This window comes from Solea solea, chromosome 18, assembly GCF_958295425.1.
Source record: "Solea solea chromosome 18, fSolSol10.1, whole genome shotgun sequence".
NCBI lineage: Eukaryota > Metazoa > Chordata > Actinopteri > Pleuronectiformes > Soleidae > Solea > Solea solea.
The window spans coordinates 13238319-13244566 of record NC_081151.1 but is presented as its reverse complement, the minus strand read 5'-3'; positions in this window follow the sequence as shown (position 1 = coordinate 13244566).

Here is a 6248-nt window from a genome sequence, read left to right as displayed (position 1 = left end):
GTGATGGACTGGTGACCTGTCCACGGTGTGACCACGCCCCCGTCACCCTCATGTGGAAGATTAAGTGGTAGGAAATGAATGAATGAAGGAAAAATACATTTACTCTTGTCACAATTTCTGTCGTGAAATGAACCGCGATGGTAGACAAGTAGTCGCAGAAACACAGATTTAATCTCTCTCTCTCTCTCTCGAAGATTAAGTGGTAGAAAATGAATGAATGAAGGAAAAATAAATTTACCCTTGTCACAATTTCTGTTGTGAAATGAACCGCGATGGTAGACAAGTAGTCGCAGAAACACAGATTTAATCTCTCTCTCTCTCTCGGCCCACACACTGCTGTCACTCTGGCCTCACAGCCAGATCTGCCGAGCTGTGCTGCAATCTGGAGTTCGCTCTTTGCCAAACACAGAGCAAAAATCATCTTTTCTGAAGACATTTGAAATCAGTCTGCAGTATTTTCACCAAAATCAAAGCCACACCGTCACTAAGTGACGGTGTGGCTTTGATTTTGGTGAAAATACTGCACATTTACACATTTACATGTGTGCTTATAGTGAACAAAACAAGTCAGACGTTAAAAGCACAGTAGTTGTGTTTTTTTAGACATAAACTCAGACATAGACATAGTTTGCAATTCAAAACGCGGCACATTGTCTGTGTGAGCTGCGTTCACAGCAGCAAAGTAATCTGCGGAACAACCAGACGAGGGGGAGCGTCTGGTTTGAGTATGCAGGAAGCAGGACACTCGCCAGAGATTAGACTCGGGAGCTGGCAGAAGAATCTCCAGAGAATGTCAGTGCTGGACGAACAACAGCTACAGAACCACCACATTTCAGTTCACAGGCAACAACGCCAGTGAAATGGAAGACGTCAAGACTCCTGATCGTGACACAGCAAGTGGTGTGAAGAGTGCGAATGTGTCTTCACACTGTCCAGCTTCACAGAGTTTCTCTCACACTCATGTCCTCGTCCCTCACTCTGCAGTCGCTGAGACACTTCACTGTCCTCATCAGACTTACATTCATAAAAGAACCTGGTGCAATTAGTCCAAATGGATGTTCAGGACTTACAGATGGCTCCCCAAACAGAATTTCTGTGCATATTATGGCTGCAACTGATGAATATTTTTTCATAATCAATAAATCTGTTGATTATTTTCTCATTATTTTCAAATGAAAACAAAAGCAGCTGCAGGCCCTGACATCCCTGTGTTAAACTCTTTATTCTCTTTTTGTTTCTTTTTTTCTCTTGTATGATGTTTGCAATATACTGAGACAGAGCAACCTCTTCATATATGTATATATATATATATATATATATATATATATATATATATAGACACCAGAGTTGATGCTGTAGTGTTTAACTTTTGGTATGTGTTCATTTTTAATTATTTATTGATCTTGACGACCACTCAAAGCTGCTGTACACTGTAGACAGAGAGAGCTGCACTGTGTGAACTCATCTCACAAAGATTTGAATGTAACCCACATTTGTTTATATTCAAATATTACAAAAATGACCTTGGCTATTGTCTCTTCTTGCAGCACATTTATGATCACATGATCCATCCACAGGTATTAAATAATAGAAATAATTGCGGATGTGTGATATTGGACCTTCTGCCAATATTTGCTATATCGGCAGTGTCTGGGCTGCCACACGGTTGGTGTAGTGGTTAGCACACTAGCACACAAATTGAAAGACATATCACAAAGCTCACACACACACACACACACCAGACAACAATAATAACAAATATGTTTAAAGTCAACACTCACCTTCAAAGTAAACAATTTTATATCTGAAATTGATTTGATTTGGTTATCGTAATAACAATATTTTTCATTGTTTTTCAACGGCAAAAAGTGAAAATTGACGGAATGATTGCAAATCCAAGTCACTCTGTGGAGTCAAACTGTTAAAAAGCATTAATACACTTCAGCCTTCATCAGGATCTCAAAAGCATTTGCATTTATATGACATCATAGCATTCTCAATAAAAACGTAGTCATGATGCAAAATGAATCTTTATTTTTAATTTTTTCACTTACAGAAATAACTTGATATTAAGTGATGGGGCACATAGAATTGATTGGAGGGCCACAGGTTTGAAATCTCTGGTCTGTGCTCTCTGAGTGCTCTTGTTGTATATCAGAGCGTGACACCTATTCTTCCATGTATGATCCATTAATACGATGCATTTGTTTTCATATTTTTGTACTGATTCATCATGTTCTCAGTCTGTTTTGTCACAGGGAAAATGCACAGCTGCAAATAACAAATCACATCAGTGTGCAAACTGTTTTAAACTACTTCTCTGTATTCATCTCAAGCTCAGACTGTTACTGCCTCTGAGTTTTGTGAGTGAGAAACACAAGACTCCACATCACATGACAGTCGCTCAGTGACAGTGATAATGAGACTGAAGTGTGTGTTTTTCTCTCATCTGTGCCACTCCCTGATTCCACATCCACTAACAGACACTAACGTGTGGTGACTTGTGCAGAACCCACATCACGAGCAGAGCCGTTGCATAACAGACGCAGCAATTTGACAGTTTCTCTTATTGCTTTGGTGCAGCTGTCGAACAATAATTGATTTGTTACAGCAGCACACGATGAGTCACCTGCAGAACTTGCTCAAAAGAGTAAACATGAATGTCAGTGAGCACATCAGAGGTCACTGAGTTGGGATTGTTTGTGTCCATCACCGTCACTAGATATTAGTCCAACACAGTCTTTTTAAAAATGACACTCGTCTGTTTGTCTCTTTAAATCTTAATGCTGTAGAATACAAACAACAAACATGAGTTCACACAATGTTGATTAAGTCCGTCAACTCTCCACTACAAAAGGGCCAGGATTTCCGTATCCACTTATATACTGAAAGTCCACTTTCTGAGGGGTATCCAGGTAGGAGTAATGCTACTGTTTATGGGACAGAAGGGTCCAGGGTGGGCACCCTCCTTCTCTGGTGTTTTGATGATAGGCCCACGGCACCTCCAGAGGGCCCATCGGCAACACCTGGCGTCCCAGATGTGCTCCCCTCAGCTCTTAGCCCTTCAGTGCCACAGATGCTATTTTGGAGCCCAGGTGGCATCTTTCCTCTTCATCCAGAGCCATTGGCTCGCTTGCTCAGCTGCATCTGAGAGGGCTTTGATGGCTTGGCATTGGGCTTGGCCTTGATTTCCCAAGTCCTTAAGCAGCCTGGTCGCTGTCGGCAGCCGACTTCCACTGGGCAAAGGGTTTTGCAGCCATGTTGCTCAGCATCGGCTGCCAGCTCGGCATACTTAAGGCTCTTCCGTTCGTAAGCCTCCTCAATAGCATCCTCCCAAGGCACGATCAGGTCTATTAAGTATACCTGATGGACAAGAGCACAAGGTCTGGTCTGAGGTTCGTGGTACTGATCTCTGGTAGGAAAGCACAGCCTCTGACCCAGATCCACCACCAATCTCCAGTCTCGTGATCCCAGCTGACCAAGGTCCAATGTTGTGCTGGTCTTGGTCTTGGTTGGCTTTGCACCTTCAGACAAATTGTCTTGCTGGTATAGGATGAGACGATGGAGGTATGGGGCATTGATGGTCGTACGCCTAGACTCCAGCATAGCTGCCAGATACTTCAGCACTTGGTTATGCGGCCAGGTGTAACGGCCTTGAGTCAGACCAAGATGTGCTTGAGGTTTGCTGGACATGCACATTGTTTAAGGTTACTGGGAGATGGCAGGACATCATATGTTGCACGGGAGGAGGAAGCTGATGTGAAATGCTTCCATACTCCACAGTTCCTTCCAAGAGAACTTCCTTCTCTCAACTCCCTCCCATCTCATCCACTGCTTGTTTTGATTAAGCGACAGCCTTTGCGCACCTTGCTGGGATGGTGCTGCCTTGTGCCAAGATGGTCTGCTTTCTCCTCTCCCTGTAGCACAAGGCCAACCATGTTGCGGTGCCTTAGGTCTGCCTTGGTCTGCTGTGTTGCTGCTGAGTAGGAGCTGTCTGAGCTACACATGGGTCACGAGCTCTATATATATACGTCCTCATGTGCCCCCAAACATCAATTTTAATTCTTGTCTGACAAATGTACAAAAGCAGCTGAGGAGAAGTGCAACATAGTTACTGGGTGAAACACTGTATGTGCTTTAGTTCAGATAAATGAGAGTAGTTTATTCATTTTACCACATCAGACATTAGAATACATTAAAGCTCAAAGTGATCACAGAATAATGACGACTCAGTTTATAACACAAAGAAACAACATGGAATCCATATAGAAAACAATGAATCAAAATAGCATCCATTTAGTTTTCTGACAGGGCTGTTTATTATGACACAGCAACACCAGAAAGGGCTGAGAATGATGCAGTTTTTGCAGTAGGAGGAGGAGGATCATGTTGGTGTCTGACATGGTTACATAACACTTGCCTCCGCTTGGGAGTGCGTGGGCCGGAGTCCACTCACACTGCCTCTGCTGTGGGGGAGGAAGAAAATCACCTCCTGTTACAAAACCTCACTCTCTCCCCTCTATTTATTTATTTACTGCTCTCCTGCTTCTACATGCAGTTTGTATATGCTCTTCTTCACTAACTGTCCTTTGTTATCGACCTTGTGTTCATACAAGCTGGAACATTTCTCCTGAACGTTCACCTTCTGCCACTTTCTTGTCCATTTTTTGGTTTCCCTCTCACCTACTGAGTTCCAAAAGACGGAAAAAAATTCAGCATCTTGACAAGATGATGGCACGGGGGTTATGCTGGTTCTCATGTTCAAAAGACAAAGGGACCATATATAGACCATGTAATGGGGAACAGGTGGAAACAATCAGACTGGCAGGAAAAACACAAGGGGAAGAGGCAAGTTACCTGAAACGAGAGGAGAGTGACATTTCAAAATAAAACGGGAAACCACAAGACAACAATGACACAAGACAATAACTCAACACAACCAGCTTTCTTGGTCATGACACCAGTTTTTATCAGCAACACCAAGAGACACCAAGAGTCTCGTCAGAGTCTGATATGAGGCTCTGTCTTACACTGGGCACAAAGTGATGAAGGTACACCTGACTTTTAAAGGGTTTAATTGATGTTGCAGCCATACACAGAGCTGTATCTGTGTATTTTTTACAGCATGTTCACATTTAAAAGGTAAATGCTGTGCATGTTGCATATAAATATGGATTTAGTGATTATTATTTCTTAGAAACATATTTTTGTTTGCTTCATTTATGTCAGTTTGGCACTCTGGAAAAACATGTTGTCCAGCCCTGATTTAGCTGTTCTGCTGCTCCAGTGGAACCAGCTATGAGTGGAAGTTGTTTTCTTTCTTTCTTTCTTTCTTTCTTTCTTTCATTTTATTTTGTTGTCTGGTTTAATTGTATTATAATTGGGTTTTGTTTAAATGTTTTGCGTTTCTGACCTTGACTTGACCCTGTGAATGAAATGTGGTATATTAAAGTTGCCTGGTCCCAGCAGGGCTAAAGACTCCAGTCCAGTCATGTTAAGCCTGTGATGTCCTCACAGCTGAGAGTCAGCCTGACACCAGCAGGCTGTCTTCTGATAACCAGCCTCCTCGATCACCTGGGCCATGATGATGCACCATCCGTGCATAGATGGCAAACCAGGTTTTGAAGGGATAGTTTGGGCCTCAGGGTCTCTATTTAACACAATATAATTCTGATTTTTTAAAGTATGATTGCATGTAGGTCTGAGCAACACATGTTGATGTTTTATCTAACAGGAGACAGATATGGTGTTAGATTTTGGATTTTTAGCACTTTTTGCTCAGGTGTGTTTTTATTAAAAGACATTTTTCATCAGATTGCTTAGGTTGTGCCGAAAAACAGGATATAAGAATTTCTATATTGCACATTCTTATAACCTCTGTATACTGTATGTTTTAACACAGTAATGGAAAAAGCAGCTGAAATGCTCTGCGTTCTAAGGGTTACTAACACTTCTTTATTTTATTTTAAGCCTTATTATTTGTGTTATAGCAGAACTGAACCATATTTTATAGTCAATGCCATTGTTTCTAACACACATACATGTCCTACATTTAAAGAAATAAAGCAGGTGGTCGGGATATAGACTCAAATATCCAGACATAATACATCATTTGTACCAACAACCAGCTTGAGACACATGCTGTCTGTTCGCTGTCACTGACGACATGGCTGCCAATGCTGACACGAAAAAGAAAGATTTTAGCCAATTAACCAAAGGCTCATTTAATGAAGTCCATGAAGCCATAA